Genomic DNA, 17355 nt, shown 5'->3' on the forward strand with positions numbered 1-17355 from the left:
TGGAATTCGCTACCACAGAAAATAGTTGAGGCCAAAACATTGTGTAATTTCAAGAAGGAATTAGATATAGCTCTTGGGTGGGGGACTTGTTTATCGATGGGACTTTTGCTAGTCTGAGGGTTCTGGAGGAGAAATTTGGGTTGCCCCCAGGGAATACCTTTAGGTACATGCAGGTTCGGGCATTCGTGAAATTTCCATTGTTACCTGCCCGGAGGATACAGGATAGGGTGGTCTCGGGCGTGTGGGTGGGGGAAGGCAAAGTATCGGACATATACCAGGAGCTGCAGGAGGCGGAGGAGGCCTCAGTGGAAGAGCTGAAGGACATGTGGGAGGAGGGGCTGGGTGAGGAGCTGGAGGAGGGCCTGTGGGCTGACGCCCTGGGCAGGGTCAATTCCTCCTCATCTTGCGCCAGGCTGAGCCTGATTCAGTTTAAAGTAGTGCAACGGGCGCATATGACAGGGGCGAGAATGAGTAAGTTCTTTGGGGTAGAGGACAGGTGTGTGAGGTGTTCAGGGGGCCCAGCAAACCATGCCCATATGTTTTGGACATACCCGGCACTTACAGAATTTTGGAAAGCCTTTGCAAAGGCTATGTCCAAGGTCTTGGACACTCGGGTAAAACCGAGCTGGGGGATAGCGATATTTGGGGTGTCTGACGAACCGGGTGTGCAGGAGTCGAAAGAGGCCGGAGTTCTGGTCTTTGCCTCCTTGGTAGCCTGGAGGTGGCTCTTGTTAATGTGGAGGGACGCAAAACCCCCAAGAAAGAGGCTTGGGTCAGTGACATGGCGAGATTTCTCAGGTTGGAGAGGATAACGTTTGCCTTGCGAGGGTCCTTGCGGGGGTTCTCCAGGCGGTGGCAACCATTCCTTGACTTTCTCGCAGAACGTTAAGTGGAGGTCAGCAGCAGCAGCAAACCAGAGGGGGGGGGGGGGGGGTGGATAGATTTTATTCGTAAAGGGCAGATACCCCACCTTCTTTAGCTAATTTGTTAAGTTGTTTTCTTAATTATTACTATGCTTTTTGTTGTTTTCTTTTTGTAGTGGTTTGTAAAAATTATTGGAAAATGTTGAATAAAAGCAAATTTAAAAAAAAGACACAGCTCTTGAGGTTAAAGGGTTCAAGAGACATGGTGGGGGTGGGGCGAGGAGAGGCGGGCATAGGGTATTGAACTTAATGATCAGCCACGATCATGATGAATGGCTTAGCAGGCCCGAAGGGCCAAGTGGCCTCCTCCTGCTTCTATTTTCTATGTTTCTAAGTTTGTCTGACTGCACAATGTTCAGCACCATTCACGATTCCTCAGAGCATGAAGCAGTTCATGTCCAAATGCAGCAAGACCGTGACAATATCCAGACTTGGGCTGACAAGTGGCAAGTAACATTCACACCAGGCAATGACCATTTCCAACAAGATGATCTAACCATTGCCCCATGTCATTCAATGGCATTACCATTGGTGAATTCCCCACCATCAACATCCTGGGGGATACCATCACCAGAAACTGAACTGGACAAGCTATAGAAATACTTTGGCGACCAGAGCAGGTTAAAGGCAAGGAATCCTGCGGCGTGTAACTCACCTCCTGACCCCCCAAAGCCTGTCCATCATCTACGAGGTACAAGTCATGATGGCAATGAAATATTCTCCACTTGACTGGATGAGTGTAGCTCCAACAACATTCAGAAGCTCATCACCATCCAGGTCAAAGCAGCCCACTTGATTGGCATGCCTACCACAAATATTCACTCCTTCCCCCACTGACAAATAGTGGCAGCCGTGTGTACCATCTAGAATATGTACTGCAGGAACTCACCAAGGTTCCTTAGGCACCTTCTGAACCCAAGACCACTGCCATCTAGAAGGACAAGTAAAGCAGATACCGAGGAACCCCATCACCTGGAATTTCCCCACCCAAGTTACGCACCATCCTGTCTTGGAAATGTATCATCGTTCCTTCAATGTCACCTGGTCAAAATGCTGGAACTCCCTCCCGAACAACACTGTGGGTACACCTGCACCACAGCACTGCAGTAGATTAAGGCGGCGGCTCACCACCACCTTCTCAAGTACAACTGGGGCTGGGCAACAAATGCTGATCTCACCGGCAGTGGGCAAAGAAAAACTCACCTGCTTGTTTCCAAAGCGACCTGGTGCCTTTTGCACCATCCGAAGAAGCGAGCAAGTCTTTGACTTGAAGCCTCACTCAAATGCTTTCACTTCTGACACTCAAACACACACTGTCCAGTCTTGCAGTGACTGCTACTGCTTCACACTAACACTTACATTCGTGTTATAACATAATGTAATGCACACCAGCCTCAGCAGAAAACGGTCTGGAATCTTAAACCGGGCAATTGTAAACAGAAATCAGCCAGCTTTAATGAATTAACACCACAGCGTAGGGTTGCTCGGCATTGGCCTACATAGAAAGTTGACTCGAGTCTGTCCAAGTCTCCGCAGACTTCTCTTGTTGAAACTTGTAATCACAACGACAAACTATGAATAAGCAAGGCTCTAAACGCAGATTTCACATCAAATGAGGACATAACCTCAAGCATGTTCAATAGTTCTGTTTCTGCATTTGGAGAGGACGGATATAGATTGCAGATAAAACAGATTTCAGGCAGAAAACTAGCAATAGTTACTTTCCAGTCTTGCAATGCAAAAAAAACACGACGGGACTGGATGCAAACTATTCAATGCACTTTTCCAACTCTTCCATTAGCGAGTGCCGTCAGCAGCCCCCAATCTGCAGAAGGGGTTCTTCTGTGTCGTCTCGTCTTGATTATACAAAGCAGAATCTTTCTTTTTTTTTTTAAATGTATGTGTTACAGGCCAACATTCCACATTCGAGACACATTCTGGGAATCAATCATGGTTCTGTCACCAGCACACTCGCATGCTTTCTCTTAAGATGGTTATTTGAGCTAAAGCCAGGTGCACTATGTTTCCATCGGAGTGCACAGGCCCAGCCAGGATGCCGCAAGCAGACCTACTTTAGGTTTTAATGGGCTGTTAATATTGGATTGCAAAGAGGCATTTTTGATAAAACTTGTTGGCTCATTCCAGTACATTACTGGATTTATTACAGCACCACCCCTTCCACAATGACTCTTTCTGCTCACATAGCTTGGGCGAGGTGATAAACAGAGGGGGGAGGTAGGAGTTACTCTCCTTTTCTTTGAGAGAGGCATACAGATGAAAACAATAACCTGATACTGAATGATAGAGGTGAACAAGGCCATTGTGTCGGTCAGGGCTCAAGTGAGTAATGTGCTCGTCTCCAAGTCAGGAGGCGATGGGTTCCAACCCCACTCCAGAGCCTTGAGGCTGACTCTCCAGTGCGGCAATGAGTAGCTGCTACATCCTTCAACGAGACGTTAAAACAGGGCCCCGTCTGGTGGATACAATGGAGGCCCTATTTCGAGGAAGATCAGGGGAGCTTTTCCCAAGATACTCAACTGGATCCTTAACAAGAATCAACTGGATCATCCCATCACCATCCCGTTGCACTTCATGTGCTGATTGGCTACAGTGTCTCCCAAATTACGAATGGTTCCAGGAATGATTTCATTCACGTAGATAGATTGGAGAAATGGGACTATTCTCCTTGGAAAAGGGAAGATTGAGAAGCAAATTGATAGAGGTGTTCAAAATGATCAGGGGTCTGGACAGAGTAGATAGGGAAAAGAACCTTCCCATTGGAGAAAGGATCAAGAACCAGACGACACCAATTTCAGATGTTCGGCCGAAGAAGCAACGGCAACATAAAGAAAAACTTATTTTAAAAAAAATATTGCTGAAAACGGAGAGATTTGCTGAAGCTTTTCATCTTAAGCACATCGGGACAAACACAAGAATGCCAAATTTCAAAAGATCACAACAAATCATTGTGTTGAGGTCTGGGGCGCGATTCTCCGCTCCTGCGACTAAGTGCCCACGCCGTCGTGAACGGCGTCGAGTTTCACGACGGCGCGAAACGGCCCCGATCGCGATCGATTCAAGGCCCGAAAATGGGCTAGGAGCGGGGCCGCGAGGAACTTGGGGGGCGTGTCGCAAAAGCAGCATCGTCAGCTCGCACCGGGCATTGGCGCCGCCTTAAAGCCGGCGCCGCATAACTGCCGTCACCCGCGCATGCGCGGTTGCCGTCCTGCCCGAGGCTGCCCCGCAAGAAGATGTCGGATGGATCTTGCGGGGCGGGGAGGAAAGGAGGTCCTCCTTCAGAGACCCCATTTGAGGCCCCCCCGATGCAGGAACCCCCCTTCCTCCCCCCACAGGCCATCCCCCCAGCATTCCCGCGCTGTTCCCGCCGGCAGCGACCAGGTGTGGATGGCGCCAGTGGGAACCCGTCGTATTGGGCAGGCCGCTCGGCCCATCCGGGCCGGAGAATAGCGGGGATTGCGGAGAATCGCCATTTTGGGTGCCTTGGGCGATTCTCCGGCCTGCGCCGCGCAGAAGTCGATAGTGCCGATCTTGCCGCTTGGGTGAATCGCGGGAGGGCGCCGGACCGGCGTCGCATGAAAAAAATGGCGCCCCAGGCGATTCTCCCAAACGGCGCGGCATCGGAGAATCGCACCCCTGGAAATCGCTGCCGGAGGGTGTGGTGGAAGCAGATTCAATTGTGGCGTTCAAAAGGGAATTGGATAATTATCTGAAAAGAAAATAATTGGAGGGTTACAGGGAAAGGGTGGTGGAGTGAGACACAGAGCGCTGCTCTTGTTGAAAGCCAAAGACACAAGGGGCTTTCTTCCATGCCATGACCATTCTATGACCGTAAAATTAACAAATACAATAAGTGACTACATTTCAAAGAAATCAGCTGCAAAACACTTGGGGATATCATAAAGAAGGTAAGGTGTGAGGTGTGAGGTGAGGTGGAGAGGTGACCTCCGCCCACTGATATGTGTTCAGTGACTCCTGTTGAACGTGCGTGTTTACAGATGTTGGGATTGAACAGTCTGATGTTCATCACCTGAGCTTAGTTATGATCCCTTGGAGGAGATGCGCGGGAGTTACTGGAACCTGTGAAACTGGAATCATAGAATTGTACAGCACAGAAGGGCAAGCTACCTAGTCGCATTCCCCAACCCGATCTTCGTAGCCCTCTAAATTCATCACTTTCAAATATATATCCAGCTCTTTTGAAACCTCCTACAGAATCTGCCTCCACCACTCTCCTAAGCAGCACATTCCAAACCCCAACAACTCTCTGAGTAAAGACATTTCTCCTCGTCTCACTCATGGCTCTCTTGCTGACCACCTTGAAACTGTGACCCCTTGTCACTGACTTACCAACTAGTGGAAACAAGAGGATGCAATTTAATGGCCTTGTCGCGCCCGACTTGATAAGGCGACGAGGCCGTTGAATCTCGCGAGAAGCCTCGAAAGGAGTTACTCCGTTGGGCCACTGCGAGGTCCACCACGTCAAGCTCACATTTGGTGACACCTGTCGTAAATCCCGCCAATGTGATTCCAGGTCCAGGGACCATGCAGGGCAGGAGAATGCGGTGCCTGACCCGCTGAGTGGACTCGAGGACGTGAACGCACACTGCAGGAATTTCTCCCCTTCTGTGCCCTACACTCTACCCTTCTCCCAGTCTACCTTAGGGTAATCGAAATTCCCAACTAAAACAACCCAATTTGTCCTGCACATTTCTATAATCTGCCTACAAATGCGACCCTTCCCCTTCCTTCCCACTATTTGGAGGTCTACAGTAAATATCAAACAAGGTCACTTCTCATTTCTCACCTCCAACCATATTGATTTTAATTCTGGAACAGCCGCGCGTTCAAGGGTTATGATACTGGGCTGGATCCTCCATTTGGGCGACTATGTGCTTACGCCAGCATGGGAACAGTGGCGTTTTATGCCCGAAAAAACATCGCAAAAGCTGCACCGATCCCCCGTCTGGTGGGGGGGGGGGGCGCCCTAGCAGGCAGGCAGCGTAGAGCCCCCAGCTCCAACTGCGGATAAGGCCGGAGAATTGCCGGGTCCGTGGCTGCGCATGCGCACAGCAGCAAACATGGCGCCAGCCGCGCGCGGACACGGCCTGCCAAATAGTACCCCCCTGTGGCCAGGCTCGCCACCCCCAGACCACCCCGCACCAGTGCACCCAACCCCTGCCAAAGACCCCCCTGCCTGCAGATTGCTCCCCCCCCCCCGACTGTGGCGGTGCTGGACTCAGTCTGCAGCCACCACACCGGTTTCCCGAAATAAAATAGCACACGCGCCCCACGCTGTCAGGAACACGGCCCATCGGGGTGGAGCATCGGGGAAGGGCCTCAGGTAACGTCCTGAGGCCGTCCCGACAGCATGCGACGTACTCCTAGAGAACTCCCTTTTGGAGGAGGCGGAGCATCGCAAAAACAGCGCCACCCCGATATCGCCGCCAACAGGGATTTTCCGGCCAATTGCCGAACGCGATTTCACCGTCGGAGACAGGAGTATCCATCCCACTATCTTTGACCAAGACTATCTCTGACTCCTCCCCTTTTACCTATCCTGATTCTATTGAAAACCTTAGAATCCCGACAGTGCCGGAGGCCAAGTCTGCCCATCGAGTCTACACCGACTTCCGAAAAAGCACATCACCCTGGCCCAATCACCCGCACTATTCTTGTGGCCCCCACCTAACCATTAGACACTAAGGGCAATTTAGCATGGCCAATCCAGCTAACCTGCACAGCTTTGGACTGTGGGAGGAAACCGGAGCACCCGGAGGAAATCCACACAGATACGGGAAGAACGTGCAAACTCTGCACAGACAGTAACCCGAGGCCGGAATCAAACCTGGAAGGTGACCATTTCTTTGTTTGCTCAAGCATTCCCCCTCTTCTCTCCTTTGCCCTCAATACTACTTCTAGAACTAGGCCCATTAGTCAACACCCCCTCCCCCCACACCTATGTTACAAGTTTAAATGCACCCCCACTACACTATTTACTCTCTCAGCCAGGAAATTAGTCCCATTTCAGCACAGGTGAAGCCCATCTCTTCTAAACAGCTGTCTCCTTTCCCAAAAGTGATCCCAATGTCCCAAAAATCTACACCCCTCCCTTCTGCACCATCCGTCAAGCCACGCATTTATCTCCCCGATCTGCCTTTGCCAAAACGGTGAAACTCTTGGCACAGGTGGTATTTCTGAGATTACTACCATGGAGGTCCCGTGTTTCAACCCACTCCCTAACTCCTCAAACTGGTCCTGCAAGGCGTTGAAACTGTCCCTCCCTATGTTGTTGGTTCCCACATGAACCATAACCTCTGGTTGTTCACCCTCCCTTTCCAGAAGTTTGTCCAGCCGATCCATTATGTCCCAGACGCTTGCACCCAAGAGGCAACACCATACTCACAATCTCAGCTGCAAACTAGACCGTCTATCCCTCAAACTGGTGAGTCACACACTACTGCCACCTATCTAATCTGCCTACCATCTTCCCTCTCTTTTCCCAGAATAACCTTGGGCAACGTACTGTTGTTTTCCCTCGAGTCATCTACCCCTGACTCAGTCGTGTTACTCATTTCATAAGACATCTAAAGTTTCATACCTGTTGGATTGGATTTGTTTATAGTCAGGTGTACCGAGGTACAGTGAAAAGTATTTTTCTGCGAGCAGCTCAACATATCATTAAGTACATGAGAAGAAAAGGAAATAAAAGAAAATACATAATAGGGCAACACAAGGTATACAATGTAACTACATAAGCACTGGCATCGGATGAAGCATACAGGGGTGTAGTGTTAATGAGGTCAGTCCATAAGAGGGTCGTTTAGGAGTCTGGTAACAGCGGGGAAGAAGATGTTTTTTGAGTCTGTTCGAGCGTGTTCTCAGACTTTGGTATCTCCTGCCCGATGGAAGAAGTTGGAAGAGTGAGCAAGCTGGGTGGGAGGGGTCTTTGATTATGCTGACCGCTTTCCCCAGGCAGCGGGAGGTGTAGATGGAGTCAATGGATGGGAGGCAGGTTTGTGTGATGGACAGGACGGTGTTCACGACTCTCTGAAGTTTCTTGCGGTCTTGAGCCGAGCAGTTGCCATACCAGGTTGTGATGCAGCCAAATAGGATGCTTTCTACGGTGCATCTGTTAAGTTGGTAAGAGTTAACGTGGACATGCCGAATTTCCTTAGTTTCCTGAGGAAGTATAGGCGCTGTTGTGCTTTCCTGGTGGTAGCATCGACGTGGGTGGACCAGGACAGATTTTTTTGAGATATGTACCCCTAGGAATTTGAAGCTGCTAACCATATTCACCTCGGCCCCGTTGATGCTGACAGGGATGTGTACAGTACTTTGCTTCCTGAAGTCAATGACCAGCTCTTTAGTTTTGCTGGCATTGAGGGATAGAGTGTTTCCGCTGCACCACTCCACTAGGTTCTCTATCTCCCTCCTGTATTCTGACTCGTCGTTATTCGAGATCTGGTCCACAATGGTCGTTTCATGAGCAAACTTGTAGATGGAGTTGGAACCACATTTTGCCACGCAGTCGTGTGTGTACAGGGAGTATAGTAATAATAATAATTGCTAATTGGCACAAGTAGGCTTCAATGAAGTTCCTGTGAAAAGCCCTAGTCACCACATTTCGGCACCTGTTCAGGGGGCTAAGTACGCAGGCTTGCAGGCTCCGGTATTGAGGAATATTGTGGAGGAGGTGTTGTTTTTCTTACTGATTGTGGTCTGTGGGTCAGAAAGTCAAGGATCCAGTTGCAGAGTGAGGAGCCAAGTCCTAGGTTTTGGAGCTTTAATTATGAGCTTGGCTGGATTTATGGTGTTGAAGGCGGAACTGTAGCCAATAAATGGGAGTCTGATGTAGGAGTCCTTGTTGTCGAGATGCTCTAGGGATGTGCGTAGGGCCAGGGAGATGGCATCTGCTGTGGCTCGAAGCTCTTAATTACGACTGAAGTCAGGGCCACCGGACAGTAATCATTGAGGCATGTTGCCTGGTTCTTCATTGGCACCGGTATGATGGTCTTCTTGAAGCAGGTGGGGACCTCGGAGCGGGGTAGGAACAGGTTAAAGATGTCCGCGTACACATCTGCCAACTGGTCCGCACAGGCTCTGAGTTTACGACCACGGATCCCGTCCGTACCCGTCGCCTTCCGAGGGTTCACTTTCAGGAAGACCGATCTGACTTCGGAATCGGTGATCATGGGTATGGGTGTGTTATGGGCTACTGGGGCACTCAACAGCGGATTGTTGGTTTCCTGCTCAAACCGAGCATAGAATGTATTGAGTTCATCGGGGAGGAGTGCGCTGCTGCTGGAGATACTGCTCGGCTTCGCTTTGTAGCCCGTTATGTTGTTTAGGCCTTGCCACAACTGCCGAGAGTCTGTAACGCTAGTCTGAGACTCTAGCTTGGTCTGATATTCTCCCTTGGCATCTTGGGTGGCTTTGCGGACAACTTCAAGGAATCCTGGGTTTCCTGGACATGCCATCTCTCATCCTTTCGACGGATGGTCACCCACTCTCCCGCCATCCCTACACCTCTCCTTGCCTGCCTGCCTACCACAATGTGGAGTGACCACTGTCTGGTATGGCTGTTCCAGAAACCTCTGTTCCCCTTCTATGGTGCACAGTGGAGAGAGTCACTGACCCAAATCAGCCACATCCTGTTCAAGGACTCCTACCCTCGGGCACTTCAAGGGAATGGGATTGTCCTGGTTGCCATGTGGATCCAAAACCTCCCACATCTTGCAGGCCACACACATCACCAGCTTTCTCAGAATCCCTGCCATCTTTACTGGTCAAAGTGATGCACACTGCTGAGGCCCTGCTGTTTCTAAGCTACAAACTAAGATATATTTGTTGTGCCCCCCCCCCCCCACTCCATTCAGATCGGGAGCAGTGTGTTTGGGAATGTTTTCATTGGCATTATAACTACGTAACACAGGCAACGCTGGCCGCAGACACTTTCTCGCTATGCACAGCTGGTTAAACTAATTAGGTCCAGTTCCCTTAGCCTCACTGTAAACCAACTCATATCAGCCTGTGCCATGAACCGACTTGTTTGGGGTGCAGATGGTGGTGGGTTTTAGTGTTAGACGTTTTAGTTGCTGTGAAATGAAGAGTCTAAAGTTCTTGTTCTTTTTTACCTAACACCATTTATTTCCCTTCCACAGCCTCTGCAGAAAACTCTTAACACACCACCTGACAGAGGCCACCTGAAGCCCCTTTACATATCAGTGTCAATTAATGGATACTTAACATAAATGAGACAACTAATTGCAATGTCTCTTAACCCATTACTTAACAGTCTCCCCTTCCTTGGAGAAAAAAAAAATAGGTGAAAACAAAATTTCAAGAAACTCAAAAACACACACATGATGTCCCCTCCCCCCTTTTTTTTTGTTTGGACGAGAAAGAAAAAAAAAGTCACAGAAACATTCATTAACAATATCCAAATGTTTCTGTGAACTCGTCCCCCTTTTCGTAAAACAGTCTGACAGTTGATAGCTCCTGTCGACCCATTTAATTTTTGTTATTTCCCCTCTGTCCAACATCTGCTTCAAACTTGCGATGTCTATCCGTAACCTCTTTTCATTGACACTTTTTGCAGAGTGCACATTTTCCCACAGGGATTTATTGTCAATGTGACAGTCAATAGGTATATTACCCAAATCCCCTAATCCCAAAATTTCTGTCAATATCATACTTGTATAAAAAGCCATATCCACTGCCTCTACAAGGCTTAACGTCTCAGCAGCCAAAGTGCTTTTTACCACTCTCCTTATTTTCTTTGTTTCCCACACAAGTGGGCAACATTTACCATTGTTCCCCAAGAGGAAAAAGCTGTTTAGCTTCTTTAATAACTTTTTCATCTAATTTATTTGAAGCCACCAAAATCTCACATGCATGTGGGCTTCTACTCCTATTAGTATTCGTAGTCTTACTCATGTTCTGAGGTCTTGACAAACTACGCCCCCTCTCCCGCCTGGTATCTCGTTCTGTACTGCTACTGCTTGATCATTCCCTTCTGCTGTGGGATGTCCTTTCAATAGTTCTCGACTTTTTCCTGCGGACCTGTTCACTATCCGATGTACTATCTGAACTGGCACTGCGTTTCTGTGCCCTCCATTTTTGAACTTCGTTTTCCCAATCCATTGTCTTGACTCCTTCCCTTGAATGCTGTACATTCAACCAATGTTTATACTTTCCAGTGGCCTTCCCTGCTCTACTAATAAAGGGCAGGTCGTGCCTAACTAATTTAGTGGAATTTTTTGAGGACATTAACAGTGCGGTAGATAACAGGGAGCCAATGGATGTGGTATATCTGGATTTCCAGAAAGCCTTTGACAAGGTGCCACACAAAAGGTTGTTGCATAAGATAAAGATGCATGGCATTAAGGGGAAAGTAGGAGCATGGATAGAAGATTGGTTAATTAATAGAAAGCAAAGAGTGGGGATTAATGGGTGTTTCTCTGGTTGGCAATCAGTAGCTAGTGGTGTCCCTCAGGGATCAGTGTTGGGCCCACAACTGTTCACAATTTACATAGATGATTTGGAGTTGGGGACCAAAGGCAATGTGTCCAAGTTTGCAGACGACACTAAGATAAGTGGTAAAGCAAAAAGTGCAGAGGATACTGGAAGTCTGCAGAGGGATTTGGATAGGCTAAGTGAATGGGCTAGGGTCTGGCAGATGGAATACAATGTTGACAAATGTGAGGTTATCCATTTTGGTAGGAATAACAGCAAAAGGGATTATTATTTAAATGATAAAATATTAAAACATGCTGCTGTGCAGAGAGACCTGGGTGTGCTCGTGCATGAGTCGCAGAAAGTTGGTTTTCAGGTGCAACAGGGGATTAAGAAGGCAAATGGAATTTTGTCCTTCATTGCTAGAGGGATGGAGTTTAAGACTAGGGAGGTTCTGCTGCAATTGTATAAGGTGTTAGTGAGGCCACACCTGGAGTATTGTGTTCAGTTTTGGTCTCCTTACTTGAGAAAGGATGTACTGGCACTGGAGGGTGTGCAGAGGAGATTCACTAGGTTAATCCCAGAGCTGAAGGGGTTGGATTACGAGGAGAGGTTGAGTAGACTGGGACTGTACTCGGAATTTAGAAGGATGAGGGGGGATCTTATAGAAACATATAAGATTATGAAGGGAATCGATAGGATAGATGCGGGCAGGTTGTTTCCACTGGCGGGTGAAAGCAGAACTAGGGGGCATAGCCTCAAAATGAGGGGAAGTAGATTTAGGACTGAGTTTAGGAGGAACTTCTTCACCCAAAGGGTTGTGAACCTATGGAATTCCTTGCCCAGTGAATCAGTAGAGGCACCTTCATTAAATGTTTGTAAGATAAAGATAGATAGTTTTTTGAAGAATAAAGGGATTAAGGGTTATGGTGTTCGGGCCGGAAAGTGGAGCTGAGTCCACAAAAGATCAGCCATGATCTCATTGAATGGCGGAGCAGGCTCGAGGGGCCAGATGGCCTACTCCTGCTCCTAGTTCTTATGTTCTTATGTAGTTGCATCCTTCCATTGACTGGACCCTTCAGGCAAGTATGTCGCTTTTGTACCAACTTTTGGCAGTTGCCCTTTCGGAAAAATGGCCTGTTTTAATTCACCAAAAGTGTGGTGTTCCTCCACAGAAACCCTGTCTATATCAGTTAATTGGTCCTCATAGTTCTGTAACACATGCGTACCAGATGACTCTGGTTCCTCGTCATGTCTGTCTGCTCTGTCTAAATTTGAAAATTTGTAATCTGTACCCATTATCCTTGATGAATGGACCCTAACAGTTTGATTACCATGTTGCAAAATAATTGTTTTGCCATCTATGCCTATGATCTTCCCTGGGCCTTTCCATTCATTAGAATTGTCTCTCTTATAGTATACCATGTCTCCTTGCTGAAAAACAGCATCTGATGGCTGTACGTTATGTCTTAAAGCTCTGCGAATTCTTTCAGAGACTTCTGCTTCCAAAAAAGCTTTTCTACTGTTATGTAACACTTTTAAATGTTCAGCAAAACCAGAGCTAATTGTAGTCCCCTCCCAAGCTGGAGGCCGGTCATCCAAAATGGACGGAATTTTAGGATTTCTACCAAACACTAATTGATAAGGACTATAGCCCCCAACCATCTGCAATGAATTCTTTGCATGTACTGCCCATGCTAAAGCTGGATTTAGCCTGCAATTTGGTCGATCTGCCAAAATTTTCCGAAGCATGTCATCGATGACAGCATGATTTCTTTCACAGACACCATTACTAAATGGGCTTTCTGCAGCCGTATTCATAACTCTGATATTCATGTTTTCACACATATCCCTAAACTCATCATTAGCAAATTCTCCCCCATTGTTCCTAAGGAATTTTGCCGGTGGACCCATTCCTGTCCCTATCCATTTTTCCACGATTTGATCCAGAATTACTCTCTTTTCTTTACTTTGTACAATCGTTGATTGACTAAATCTGGTTGCAAAATCTACAAAATGCAAAATAAATATATTATTTGCTTTATCCCAGATCTTAAGGTCCATGGCCACAATGTCGTTAAAATCCCTGGCCAAAGGTCGTGCTGGTGCCCTTCTGTACTTCCTACAAACTTCACAGCGGTCACTAACCTGTTCTATCAGTTTAGTATAGTCGTCATCCCTTACCCCTGCATCCTTTAATACATTTTTCAGCCTCCGAGGAGACGGATGTGCAAATTGCCTATGCAGTTTTAATACAACAAGCTTTTTATCAGCTAAAGTCCCATTTTCAACTGCCATTAACAAATCCTTAACTACTCTACTTGAAATATTATTTGTCAGTAATGGAATACAATAGTGTCCCGACTGTGTAAATTGTAAGTCCACCGTCTTTCCAAAAACTGTTGCCTTATCATGTTCCATATCCAGTTTCATGTGTGCTTTCTTCATCGATGGTCTGCCCAGAAACAAAGGTATCTCACTTGATACAACATCCGTGCTAATGAAATGATTTACTCCGGCAATATTGCAAGGGATCACTACTCTTTTCAGTGACTTCAGAGTATTATCATCCCCAAACCTGAAACTTGTGGAACTTTCAAATTCCTTAACCTTGTTACGATTTTCAGCATTCAAAGAGTCCAGGTAACATGTTAACCAGTCAATTCCACACACAGTAGATGTGCAGCCACTGTCAAATACAGCACAATTGAAGGATTCTGCAACCAACACCCTCATTACCGGCGTAAAACTGCTTGTCAATAGGACAATGCCTTCTTTCTGGTCATCTTTTTCCTCTTCTGACTCTTCCATGTCATGTGTCGCTTCAAACACTCTTATCATAATGAGTTGGACAGTTGAAAGCATAATGGTATTGAGAGTCACATCGAAAACATCGATTTATCATGCCCCGTGCATTTCTGGGGTTCATCTTCCTATTGTAGGTTCTAACTGGGTTTCTGTCTTCATAATTTCCTCGTCTCGGTCTCCGTCTATAGTCTTGAGCCCTGTTCGTAGCCATACGATTTCGCCATCCTGTTACTAGTGTACCTTCCATATTCTGCCTTATTGCAGGCTGATCTATTTGGGTCATCAGAGCCATCAGAATCGAATGTTTCCCCAGAAACTTTTGTAAAGCTTTTGTCATCTGTTCGAATAAGGTATCCTTATCAGTAAACTGAACTCCTGTCAAAACCAGGAGCCTATCCATGTTGCTCACTCTAGCACAGTCAAGTAATTTAAAGGCCAACAGACTGTGGAAATTCCAGATTGTGCTTCTGCAGCCTTTTATATAGTCTGCCAAATTCCATTATATAGTCTTCCATGGAGATATCCTCCATTTTCCGGAACTTATCAAAATCCGACCATGCTTCATACGCACTTAACAAGTCATCTTTCTCATAAATCTTATCCATATAATGTAATAAAGTCTCCAGGCCTTCTTCTGAGTCTAACTCTTCCAATTCCAGCTCAGAAAGCACTTTGTTTTGGATTTTACTGCCATATGGTAGAGAAAGAGCCAATGCCATACCTTGTTTTTCTCTTTCCCAAAGCAGTTACTTTAGTCCACATAACTACTGCACTTCTCCATTGGTTGTACGATCCCCTTTCAGAAAATAAGGGAGGATAGTCATATCCAGCCATCTTTATCCTGGGTTCAGCCATGTGTCTTTTTTTTTTTCCTTCTCACTCACTCCTTGGTTTGATCTGGAAAAGTTGCATCTTTCAAACCTTCACATTTGCACAGCAACCATCCTCTGCTACCAATTGTTAGACGTTTTAGTTGCTGTGAAATGAAGAGTCTAAAGTTCTTGTTCTTTTTTACCTAACACCATTTATTTCCCTTCCACAGCCTCTGCAGAAAACTCTTAACACACCACCTGACAGAGGCCACCTGAAGCCCCTTTACATATCAGTGTCAATTAATGGATACTTAACATAAATGAGACAACTAATTGCAATGTCTCTTAACCCATTACTTAACATTTAGGTGGGGGGGGGGGGGGGAAAGAGTCCATTCTCCTGAAGGATTTTAAACACAGACCCATTGACGGTGTCGACACAAACAGCTTATTTGACAGAAACCTTGAGCACAATTTCAAAAGTAACCAGCTCCAGGCAGTATCAGAAGATTTCCTCTTCTTCCACTGCGGCAGAGATCGGGGATGGAGTCTCAGTGAAAGTAGTTTTAAATGATGATGATGAATCCAAGAAAGAACAGCTAAAAACATCTGGTTAGGAATAGAATTGTAGTGGCACACCCAGGGCAGTAGGTGGCAGCAATTACCTATTTTTCACTCAGCAACTTTCACACACACACACACACATGACACACACCCCCCCCGAACGAAGAGAAAGATTTAAAATCAGGTATTACCGGAAGATGCAAGTGTAAGCAGAACCTTGCTCAGTGTAAAGATTTCCTCGACCCTTCTCAATGGCCTCAAATCCATACCATCCCCATATCATTGATGAACCCTGGATGACACAAGTGAAGGGACTCACCTCAATGAGCACTGAGCCATGTGGGCCAGAATTGTAGGTTCCAGCTACAGATCCTGGCCGTGGCTCTGCTCACTAGGCCAACATTTCAAGTGTCACCATTGTTTCCTACCCTCTCTGCGAAAAGGGAGTGGGGTGGGGTGGGGGTAACGGATGCGCTCCCCATCCCCTATTGTAAATGTCACTGTGTTTAAAAAGTCTGTTTACAATCTCCCTCTAGCTGCAAGGGCAACATTGGTGCTTCATTTCCCAATGCTTTGGTCTACATTAAACGGATGTTGCGGCACTTGGTTTGATCGGAGCAATGATCTAACCGTTTTCCCACACTTTATGTTTTAAACTTTATATCAACCGAAGCTTCTGCTTTCAGTAACCTGGATTCGGAAGATGTCGTCTCAAAACGATATCCGATTAGCATTCAATCACCAAAATACAGGAATACATTGGGCTGGATTTACAGGTGCAAATTGTGCAGACTGCTCCCTGCTCTCCTCTCATCCCCCCCATCCCCACCCCCAAGGCATCGCCATGAACAAAACAAAGGTGAACGATAGGCTTCCCGTGCACCTCAGCCAATCAGAGCCCTCTTACCAACCAATCAGCACCCTTTTCTCCTGCAGGATGAATTGTGATCCTTTCGAAATTTGGCATTCTTGAATTTGTCCTGATGAGTGCAAAACAAAAAACTTCGGCAGCATCTCTCCCTTCTGAGCAAAGTTCCATGCGGGAAAAGAAATTGCAGGTCCGTGGGGAGGGAATGGCGAAGTGGGACTAATTGGAGAGCTCCGAGGAGCTGGTGCGAGGGGTGGAGTGGTCCCCTGTGCTGCCGCACTCTCCGATTCCACCCAGGTATGCCAATCACTACAAACCTGTTGGTCCATACCCCACTGCACTAGTGCTCGTGTTTAGAGGATGTGGTACTGGCTATACTCCTGCCAGGACAAAACTCTGATGTGGAATGCACAGCCAGGTGGCCAATCTCTGGCCTCAGCCTGTCTGTCTACCTCAGGTTTTTTTTATATCAGCCACATCCTCACATGTGTAACAAGTACGGTGACAACACTCTTAAATTTTGCTACAAAAAAACCTGCCAAAGAACTCTACAGAAAAGGAGCTTTAATTAATTTTAACACTTATTTTAAATGGCTTCATTTAATTTTAATTTTTAGCTTTATAAACCAAAGAACAACTCGAGTTCAAAAGAGAGGTGAAAAATCACAGAAAGACAGTTGATGTTCGTGTTACAAACCTAAACTTTCAGAAAGTTACAGGCTGACACAGGCAATTCTGAAGTTATTAACTCCTTTGCCATACCAAAAGAAAATTTCTGAAGAAATTTCTGTAGTGCATTGGGGCTTGGGGCAGGGTCCAGAGATCGGGATGTCCCGGCGAGCAGAGCTCCTCAGCACACAAAACGGGGCTATGAGTGGCCTCAGCCGTGGGTTCCCTGCTGAGT

The 17355-nt window shown here is 46.9% G+C and overlaps 1 protein-coding gene across 1 annotated transcript in view; it reads right to left on the reverse strand.

Annotated features, from left to right (window-relative positions):
• Window positions 1-17355, reverse strand: part of ophn1 (oligophrenin 1) — a 230177-nt gene that overhangs the window by 100649 nt on the left and 112173 nt on the right. The window lies entirely within an intron of this gene.

Source organism: Scyliorhinus torazame, chromosome 5 (assembly GCF_047496885.1).
Source record: "Scyliorhinus torazame isolate Kashiwa2021f chromosome 5, sScyTor2.1, whole genome shotgun sequence".
Classification (NCBI taxonomy): domain Eukaryota; kingdom Metazoa; phylum Chordata; class Chondrichthyes; order Carcharhiniformes; family Scyliorhinidae; genus Scyliorhinus; species Scyliorhinus torazame.